General features: G+C 38.0%; 1 protein-coding gene across 1 annotated transcript in view; it reads right to left on the reverse strand.

Annotated features, from left to right (window-relative positions):
* Nucleotides 1–11,495, reverse strand: part of pam (peptidylglycine alpha-amidating monooxygenase) — a 180,383-nt gene extending 168,888 nt beyond the window's left edge. Inside the window, 1 exon segment of the mRNA XM_034192957.1 lies at nt 11,397–11,495. The gene's annotated coding sequence lies outside the window, so the exon portion shown is untranslated.

Consider the following 11,495-nt stretch of genomic DNA (forward strand, 5'->3'; position numbering starts at 1 on the left):
TACTGTGTGTGACAGAGATAAAGAAAATAGTTTAAAAATTAAGTTTCATTGGAACAAATCTGCTTTGGTTATTAATGCATTATTCAGAATAATCACTACTAATTTTGCAATTTTTATGAGTTCCTGCAATGTCTTTTTTTTTTTTTAAATAAACACCTAGAAACACTGCAACATGCATTACATTTTTTTTTAAAGAAAAGCTACTGTGAAATCTACCTATAACAACCCCACACCTAAAACAAAATCCTGAATGGACTGATTTAACTTTCTTTCATTAGTGGCTGTTTATGGTTTTGTGGGTCTTCAATTCCTACTCATATGTATTTTAATACATATGAGTAGTCCTCATAATTTTAGGGCAAATGTCTTAAATACAGGGGTGATGTCAGACTTTGAACGAGAGATGAGACCACATGATATTGAATTTATGAGAATAAGACAATTTAACAGTTACTTTTTAATAAGATTTCAATGATAAAAATTATGAAAAAAAGCCTTTTCTGACTGAAAAATCACAAAATTCAAAACAATGCAAATGGATTTTTAAATGTTTTAACTAATAATCTTGTGATGAATGTCACTTCAGTTCTACTTTCTGAGTATGACTTATCTGAAGCAAAAGGCAGAACAAAACAGAAGCACTGTAAAGGGTTCTGCCGCAAACTAAAGTGCCTGGCTTCTTTCCAGTGTCATTTCTCAGGACTATCTTCAGACCTTATAACTCCACATGAGCTTCTAAATTCTATCTGAAGCTGTGTATGAGACCTTCTAACTAAACACCTTTCACCAAATTTAACAGAAAAAAATAAAAGCAGGGCAATACACAAAATTAACAAAACTAAGTTTTTCTTTGTCTTATTTTTTTATTCCAAACAATAAGTGCAAACCATAATCAAAGTAGTACTCAAAGTGCAAACAGAGACTGACCTCGTACAATTTTACTCGATCCCACAGCCGACTGTAGCACAGAGACAGAAATGCTTTTGCTTGTGTGACAAGTTGCCTGAAAAGGCGCTGTAGTTATGACACCACGCCTTTCTGAAAAGTTTAGAGATTTTCAACTTAAAGCATTCAGAATGGTCACAAAAAAGCCAATGTGAGTAAAAAAGAAGCCAAAGCACTGTTTATAAAAAAAACAACAAAAAAAAACACACTGCATGCTGCAGTATTTTTTCAGCTGCTGTAATCCACAACAGAGCTTTTCACCTCATTCAATTTATTTTATTTAAATATCACAAAATCAAAACCTTGTCTGACCTGAGCAAGCACACAGGTAACAGTAGGAAGGAAAAACTCCCCGCTGACGTTTTTTGATGAAAGAACATCAAGCAGACCAGACTCATTGCACCTTTGACACTTGCACGTATTTAACCCCTGCCGTGCCGGTCAATTCGTCATGCCAATGCGACCTGCTGTGTTCCATGGGACGCCACGCTTTGTGCCACTGGATACTGCAATATAAAATAATTATTTTGTCGCACATTAATCTTTTGCTCTCAGAGTTTGGCTGATGAAACCACCTGTAATCACTCTGGAATCACAGAGGAATTTTCTACAGCTGTTCTCATGCACTTCATGACATAGAGAACGCATTTGGAATCATCTCAAAGGTAATTATTTGTAATATTTATATTGTGATGGCTTGGTGAAACAGTTGCACTTTCATTCCTCCTTATGAGTATCTGCAAAATTATGTTTATGATAGATTTAACATCTCGTCATAATCGTTCAGATGAGTTGCACTGTGATGCGCTGACGCAATGACTCACATACTGTGTTTTTGTATTGTTTACGCTATGTTCACATGTAGTTCACAAAATTAATGCGTGCCAGAGATTCTGAACATTACAAAATTTTCTTTGTGCACTTGCATGCAGCCGTGCACAGTTTACAATGGTTTATAACGAGTTCACTCTCTGGCATGGCAGATTGTGTACCAGGTCAAGTGATACTACAGAGAAGAGTATTTCCTCCTAAATCAGGCCAAAGCAGGTAACTATTTACACACATAAGTAGGGCAGTCACAATTATTACAATATTCGCCAATCGCGATTATTTGTCATATTCGCGAATATTTTTCATAATTGCGATTACCGTGAATTATTTATTTTATCAACAAAGTTGCATAAACGACTCGGAATCTGACATCATGCAGCAGCAGTCGCACGCTGCCTCACTCACTCTGTTTTCCTCTCGTCCTGGTCGGATGGTTAGCGAGGCTCGGATAATAACATGGAGCGTGAGGAGGTTCTGGTTCGAAAGCCAAGCACCGCTGTGGATGCATTTCGGTTTTGTAGGGCTGGCTCGACTAGTCACGACTACGTCGACGATTGAAATCGTTAACAACTAATTTAGTAGTCGAAGAGTCTATTTTATTTAAGTCTTTGATTTTTCTCTCAATTCATAGTTTTAGGCAGCCGTCCTGCCGTCATTTGGACGTTCAAATTTTGAATAAGACGGCCGATTAGCAGCAGCCGTCTTGTTCAAAGCCTTTTAAAATGCACAGTTTACCGAAGGAGCTGTGTGTGTGTGTGTGTGTGTGTGTGTGTGTGTGTGTGTGTGTGTGTGTGTGTGTGTGTGTGTGTGTGTGTGCGTGCGCGAGGGGTCAACTCGCTGCAGACTGAGGGAGCGAGATTCCTGAACGGAGGCACGAGACGTTACGTTCTGCTGTGAACCATCACGTGACACAGCGAGCGCAGAGCAGAGAGAGAAGATTTTAACCCGAGTGAACATATATATATATATATATATATATATATATATATATATATATATATATATATATATATATATATATATATATATATATATATATATACATATATATAACAAGCAGGGGTGGTGGCCAAGTGGTTAATGCACTTGGTTTCAGTTCAGAAGGTTCCGGGTTCACATCCCACCCCTGCCACATTTCTCCATGTAATGTGGAGTTGCGTCAGGAAGGGCATCCGGCGTAAAACTTGTGCCAATTCAACAAGCAGATCCACCTTGGATTTGCTGTGGCAACCCCAAGTGCAAACAAGGGAGCAGCCGAAGGGACTTACTATATATATAAAAACAAACCGTGGAGCTGCCTTTACTCTCTGTACTTTCTCTACCGGTGCGGTTCTGACAGCACCGTCCTGTTCACACCATGTGCGCGTCGTATACTGAATTTATGAGATCATGAGATGAAATAAATGGTCAAATAACCTTAAAAACATCCTTAAAAATTAGAATATATAAATGAACTGAGCAAAAATTACAGAAAAGCTGTGCAGTGATGTTCAGAGGCACAGATCACAAAAAGCTGAACTTTAACAGCTATTATTTTCCAAAGGTATGTATTTGTTCAATCTTGAGCTTAATGTCGTGTTCAAGCACAAAACGTGACTGATGAGGGAAAAAAGGATGACTTCAACACACTAAAATGAACTGGAGTCAGAATAAAAATACAAGCTGCTGATTTCTGTTATTTTCCAAAGTTATTAAGCTGTAGCTATATGTTTTAATTATTTCAAAGTGAGTTGCCTCTTATTGTATTCTGATTTATTTATACAAAAAAATATGGGGAGTCAAATCAGCCTGGATTGTTCTGTTCAGTTTATAAGTTTTCTGCACGTGTCCAGGTATTTTTTCCTTCTTTATAAGAGTTTGGTGTTTGCATTTGCTCCACAAAGTTTTAAAACACAATAAAATGTTCACACTTTTCTTTATAGCAGTTCTGAAATTTCAGAAATGCAACAGAAACAACGACAAATCAGAAAAAGTTGTGACTATTTGTAAAATGAAGATAAAAATAAAAATGTTGCACTATTCCCAGTATCTCCACTTAGAGAAGCCAAACGTTCTTCCAGAGTTGTGTAATCATACTACGATAGTAGAATATAAAGAAGGGAAAAAAGAAAAAAAATAGATATAATCGTCAATCGCAATTATTTGCCTGACAATTAATCGTCTCCAGAAATTCCTAATCGTGACAGCCCTACACATAAGTGGAAGAAAGAATGTTCATAAATTATTTAAATACCATAAACCTCAACCAAAACATCCTAATTTCCCCAGAGAAGCATAATCTCTGCTAGTCTATCACCATACCTTCACATGCACAACTAGCTCAGGCAGTGGACACTCTCATTCAGAGCTGAAACAACTAATAGAGTTAATCAATTAAAATCAATTATTAAAATAGTTGTCAACTAATTTAGTCATCGATTAGTTGCTAAAGAACTTTGTTTTACCGCAAATGTTTCGTTTCTTCCATATAATCAACCAAGCTTTGCTTTGAATCTTGAACCAATGAAGGAGTGCTTCGAGCTGCTGCTTCGTTGGTTTCATTTGTTTTATTTCGCTTTATCTTAGTTTTTCCACACTAAAACTCTAAAGAGCATATGTCTGTGAGGAATATTTACCTTTATGTTAAACTGACCTGTTATGGTCTTCTGAAAGAGTTGATAGATGTATTTTATGCCAACGCCGATGCTAACGCATTAGCATGTCTATGGCGTTTTCAATGTTAAAGTTAGCATTAAGCTGCTGGCATTTCAGCATGTTTGTGCATTTGTTTTCTGTATAATAATTAATGGCTCAGCATTTGTTGCTGTAAAAGAGTCAAATGTATTACAAATTCTAATATTTTTTCATTTATTTTTATTTATATATTAATAATAATAGCAACAATAGAGAAAGAAACATGAGTCACATGTGTCACTGTGAAATGACCACATAGTTTACAAGTTATTCAGAGAATGTTGCACATATAATGAGTCAGGCTACAGTTTTTGATTTAGGTTTTATGGTTAACTGGTTATGCTAATTGCTCATTTGCAGAAACAAAAATACCTCTTTTTTCACCATATATTTTATAACATTTATATGTTTCAATGTTGTTTTATGGCAACTCAGCACTTTAATAAAGCAATGCCATTTGAAATAATTATTTTTGTTCTTTATGTTTTATTTTTTATTATTTTATATTTCAACCGTCAAGGGGCATTTGATGATTTTTTAATTTTCAAGTATTTTATGTTTTCAAATAATGTTTTGTTGTTAAATAAAGTGATGAAAGGAGAGAAAATTGTTTCCCTGGCACATTTTTAAAAAATTCCCCGCTAATCTGATTAATCGATTAATCGTGTCGAAACCCCATCAGATTCATCGATGATCCAAATAATCGTTTGTTGCAGCCCTACACTCATTTTGGCCGAACAGTGATATACAGTTTCTGTATATTCTTTGTTAGAACGCACCCGCGGCCGACGTGCTTGATGAATTCCTGCGCAAAAAGTAGTTCCCAGATAATTGTGATATTCCTGTGAGATCATGAATATATCTCATCCAAATCAACTCTAAAATTTACCAGTAATAAAATTATAAAGAGAACTGATGTTTTAAGAGTGGCTATAATAAATATTTACGAAACTTAAAGTTTTGGAGCAAATTCACCTAATTCACCTAATTCCAAATTCACCGCTCAAGCACATTGTAAACATTGACACGATGGAGTTTGATGCAGAAGAGTTCAGAAATATATGATTGGAATGTTCTGATTATCATTTACAGATGGCGATGAAAGACTTGGGTGTTAACTTTGTGTTAAAGTCAGAACAAGAAGCTGCAATGAAAGAGATCTGGCAAGAGACACATTCTGCATGTTGCCCACAGGCACACTGCTCAGGTGTGGCACTCTCGCTGAGCTAGTGATGTGCATGAGAGTATGGCAAAAGTAGTCCGGTGAGCTATCCCACAATGCCAAAATAGCAGCGATGCCGTGACAACGAGAGCGCGATGCTGAGGAGTGTGGTCTATCACTTTATCACTCAACTAACAACTGCAGTCTGCACTTTACAGAATTCAAAACCAGCTTCACAGAGAAAACAGTAAACATCACAAGGCATTCCAGGAATCTCTCTGGGACGTTTTGATCCAACCCTTCCATAAAATGGCAGATCAACACTACTTTAACTTGTTCTGCACTACATAGCGTTACAAATGGAGATTAAGAAATTTACATGGTTTAGCACGGAGTGTGATATTTTCATTTGTAGTTGGAGGTTTCACGGCATACACTGTTAATTTGGACATGGTCTATGCCACTATGCTGCTCAAGATGAAAATATAAGACAAATTTGTGTTCTTTCATTGTAGTCGTGTGCTGGTACAGTTGTGCTCAAAAGTTTACATACCCTGGCAGAAATTTTGCTTTTTTTTGGCCATTTTTAAGAGAATATTAATGACAACACAAAAACTTTTTTTTCACTCGTGGTTAGTGGTTGGGTGAAGCCATTTATTGTCAAACAACAGTGTTTACTCTTTTTAAATCAAAATGACAAGAGAACTGCCCAAATGACATTGATCCAAAGTTTACATACCCCTGTTCTTAATACTGTGTATTGCCCCTTTAACATCAGTGACAGCTTGGAATCTTTTGTGGTAGTTGTGGACGAGGCTCTCTGATGGTAAAGCTGCCACTGAATATGTTTCAGACTTTATTTACATCAATTACAAAGAAATACAAACAATATGGCACTCTATGGTAAATCTGCATGGAGTTGACCGTTCTCAAAAACTGAGTGACTGTGTAAGAAGTAGAAGAGTGAGGAAAGCCACCAAGACACCCAGACAACCCAGAAGTTATTCACCTTATTCAGGAAGTCAGGGTGGGCAGCTCCATTTTGTCAACCAACTTCCAGTTTGTCACTGCTTCTAATGATTATCCACGTGGGAACACAGTATGCTACAAGTACCTGAACATGAGCAGCATTAATTGTTCAATTCGTGGGTGCCACAATAACTGGAAAAGAGGAAACTATTGCTTTCAGAACGATGTTTTGAACATGGAAAGCAGAGATCTGAGTGCTGTGGACAAGCATTTAACTTGTTCCCACCACCAATGAAAGACGAGGATCTCCGGTGCTCGCTAAAGGCATTGAATTTGAAAAATCCACCCAAACGTCCCTATGGCTGTTCTTTTCATTTTATGAAGAAAAAACCCACACCACTGGATCTTTACCCAGAGAAATGGTTGGACTATAACGCTTCGTTGGAGAAGCCACGGCGGATGTTAGTGAGATAAACGGGTAAGCTGTGTTTGTAGCATTAGCTGCTATCTTATTTACTCATTTTCTGGTGTTTGATACAACCAAACACTGCATTAAATAACACCATATGTATATTAACCTTACGTAATCTTGGCATTACGTTGATACTACTTGTCGGGTAGTATTTTAACTTGATTGTGCTTTTACACGAGCTTCAGCGGCGGTACAAAGCAACTGTCTGCACCGAGTGACAACACAAAGTAGTTAAAAATAATCGAGGGCCACTTTTTCATGTCATCTTCCCACTCTGTTATGACCCATGGGTGAGCCAGAGTCGATCCCTTTAAGCTTTTCAAAAAGGTTTTTGTTTCTACCCATGGAATATCTTCCATTGTTCTGTATCAAAAACACCGCTCACCAGAAGTTCTAAGACAAAACAGAAATGCTTCTGTTGTAAAAGTGGGCGGGGCTGAGTAAGGTGAACAGGCTTACGTGGCTGTGATTGGAGAAATTATGCATAGTGCAAGCTTTGCATTTTGTATCACCAGTTATCCATCTTCATGATGAAGTGGTACAGAGGAAGATTTTCTTAAAAAGAAGACCTGAAAGTGGACCTGGATTTGATCTGTTCCTTTGAAAGACAATCCTTCTCTGCTCTACTCCATGATGAAGATAAGAGTACTGATGCACAATGCAAACCTTGCACTGTGCACAATTTCTCCAATCACAGCCACATACGCCCGTAACCTCTCCTGGGTTGTCTGGGTGTCTTGGTGGCTTTCCTCGCTCTTCTCCTTCTTGCACAGTCGCTCAGTTTTTGAGAACTGTCTACTCCATGCAGATTTACCATAAAATGCCATACTGTTTTTCTTTGTAATTAATGTAAACAAATTCCAAGACATATTCAGTGGCAGCTTTACCATCAGAGAGCCTCAATCAATTCAATCAATCAATTTTATTTATATAGCGCCAAATCACAGAAATTGCGGAAGAGGTGGACATCAGCATTTTTTCAGTATATTCCACTGTGACAGAAGATTTGGCCATGAAAAGAGTGGTGGTGAAATTCATGCTGCTGCTAACGGCGGAGCAAAAGCATCTCCGTGTTGAAGTCTCACAGGACATGCTGTGACATGCCCACCTCTTCCACAATTTCTCAGATAGTCACATGACTGAAAAGTCACTGAAAACCGTCTGAATCATCTGCATGGTTTCCACCTGGCTGTCGCCCAGTTTCTGGCAAAATTTGATGCAGCGCTGCTCCAGTCGTTCCATCTTTTTCCTTGAAATGAAAATCCGCCGAGCGCATGTCCTCACACAAAGGATGCTTACCAGAAAATGATGCAATCGACAGGCGTGAAAAAGTTCACACATGCGCACGAAGGTTCGAGGTTTGCTCATGCAAGCACACGTGATTCAAATCCATCAGGTTTTTGCAAAAAATAAGAAGGTCCGATACTTTTCTAACAGACCTCGTACACAGTATTAAGAACAGGGGTATGTAAACTTTGGATCAGGGTCATTTGGGTAGTTCTCTTGTCATTTTGATTTAAAAAGAGGAAACACAGTTGTATGACAATAAATGGCTTCACCCAACCACTAACCATGAGTGGAAAAAAAAAGTTTTTGTGATGTCATTCATATTCTCTTAAAAATGGCCAAAAAAACAAAACTTCTGCCAGGGTATGTAAACTTTTGAGCACAGCTGTATGTTAACCAACTTTAAGTACATATGTATTTAAAGACACACTCCAAACTATCTCATTGAGTGAGAGGCGGGGTATACCCTAAACAGGACACCAGTCATCACAGGGCCACATATATACCTACGATTCATCTAAAGTTTCCAATTCACTTAACCTGCATGTCTGTGGAAGTGAGAAGAAGCCCAACCACCTGGAGCAAACCCACACAAACACAGGAAGAACATACAAACTCCACACAAAAAAAAACAAAAGACACAATCCGGCACAGTCCAGCTGCAGTTCACCTATGTTACAGAGTCCTTAAATGTAGCAGTTCTGCGTGTGCGTGCAAGGTTGAAAAAAAAAATGGAGGAAAAACAATGAACCAAAGGTTTCGCTGTGATCAAAAAAAATATATTACATACACCTGTATGGATCACATGACTTCCCAAAAATAAAAATAACCACAAGATCCATAAACACAAAATCAGCCCGCCTGATTGACGTTTCAAATCCCGCAAAACTTCGGGCTGCACTTTAACCACTGCACACAGACAACACCATTAACATCGCAACATAAAACTATTTTTATATTGTGCCTAAAACTCTCATGAATATATTCTCTGGGATTATAGACGTTGTTATTGCATTTATTTTATGTAAACATGCGAGAATCACAGGCTGTCTCTCCGTTATTTTCAATGGGAGCTGCTTTCAGTGACGCTCGCTTCCTGATCATGTCGTTCTGGGGGAAAGTGAAGTTTGCTCTTTAACGTCTTGATTATTGTTCTTTACAACACTGTTTGTCCTCTTTGTTCCAGACTAATATATAATATGTCTGAAATTCGGTTTGCGTTTATTAAATTCCATGCAGATTAAACGTAACAGACACGGATTATTTGTTATAATTGTTTTAGCAAGTTTTCAGGGTATCATGCATGCAGTCTCTTATTAATGTGACGAAAAGCATAAAAAAATTACATTTTGTAGTATAATATTCATTTACATTTATCATGTGGATTCTCTATGTTGGTTGACTGCAGCGACACTCTGGTGCGCAAGGAATTATGGCATACGTCAACAGGGTGAATGTATGTATGTATATGTGTAATGTATGTATTCATACATTTACACATTTTAACAACCTGAAAGCCACCAGAGCAGCTAGAACCAAACCATGGGTTCCTGAACAGTCACCTCTGCATTTCTTCTCGCTGGCTTTATTTCTTTCGGGGCTTACAGTAATTTTGACACCATTGAGCCCAACTTTACACTTTGTGTTCGTCCATTTGTCTGCAAAATCGCTCATTTGCGTGTGTTAAACTGTTTGACTTTGAAAGATTGAACTGAAAATCAGATTGTTGTTAATTTGAAGCCCTCATAATAACTTCAGTCACAGTTTATCACCTAAATGTGGAGGTGCACAGAGAAAACCAAAAGAAAAAAAATATAGAAAGGGGAGGTTTGTTTTTAATGTGACGAGTTGGAACACAGGGTGAGCTCATGTGATCCCATCTCCCACCTGTACTGGATACAATTCTGAGCCAAACTACATCCGATCCTTGAGGCTAAATGCTTGCAAAGTGAAAATCTTTAAAACGGATTGTCATCCATATGGATGTGATGTGTTTTTTTTATGCACAGCTCTGATCTGTCAGCATGTGATGGATCACCAAGTGCACACAGTCAGTGGCTTCATAAGTTTTCTGCCTACCGGTGTGGGCCCCGTCCAGCGTGTGACGTCATCACGATTCCTTCTGTTAGGAAGGCCCTTCCATTGCTCCCTTGTTTTTCACTCAGGGTTGCCACAGCAGATCCAAGGTGGATCTGCAGTTATTATTCCTCATTATGGAGACCAGCCTGACTGTATTACTCCACACTAAGGGGGTCAGGAGTTGGGACTGGGGGCTAGGGTTAGCTTATTTTAAAAAGAAGGAAAATAAAATTAATTTTCAGTTACTTTGAAAATTCAAAGGATGGTTAAAAATGTTTGTCTTCCTCAGTGACTCACTCGATGAGTTTTTTTTTTTTTTCAGAGTTCTGATGACGTCACAGACAGTGGAAACCATGGAAACGTGGCCCAGCCCACTCATGAACGACAGCACACATGACACCATTAAAAGCTACATGGATGAAATGGGCGCATTTTCACATTATTATTATGGCCTAAAACATAAGTTTTTTTATTATTATTATCATCGTTATTATTGTTGTTGTTGTTATATCGTTGATGACAGACAGGATGCTGCTTCCTTTGTCTTATTAGCAACGTAATTATTCCAGCAGTTCAAAAACCATACAAGAATTTAACTTTTTTTAAGGCCATCATACAGACAAATGAAGAAAATAAAAAACGCCTTCAGAATTATTGAAACTGACGAATTAAACGACCAAATAGGCTAAGCTAAGTTAGTAGCTGCGTTCACACTTTATTTCCCCGAAAGCTACGTGGAGGGTTTTTTTTTTTTTTTTGGGTGTGGGTGTGTTGTACAGAGCTGTGAGCGTAAATCTGAGCTACAAGCAAACAGCAGACTGTAAAGACGCTAACATTAGCTGTTCCGCTCCTGCGTAGGTGTGAGCCGAAAAACATCCGTCTGACTGTTTCCATTAAACCTGTCAGACATGTACCTGAAATAAACTTCCAGTTATGTTCGACTGAACATTTTAAAAGAGCAAAAAACGACAAAAGTACCTGTTTCATCTGCTGCGGGAAGCCATTCAAGAAGAGGCTGATGTGACTGACAAAAACAAACAAAAAAAATCCATAACAATTACACTTCCGCTTTCATCA

This window comes from Thalassophryne amazonica, chromosome 17 (genome assembly GCF_902500255.1).
Source record: "Thalassophryne amazonica chromosome 17, fThaAma1.1, whole genome shotgun sequence".
NCBI classification, from domain to species: domain Eukaryota; kingdom Metazoa; phylum Chordata; class Actinopteri; order Batrachoidiformes; family Batrachoididae; genus Thalassophryne; species Thalassophryne amazonica.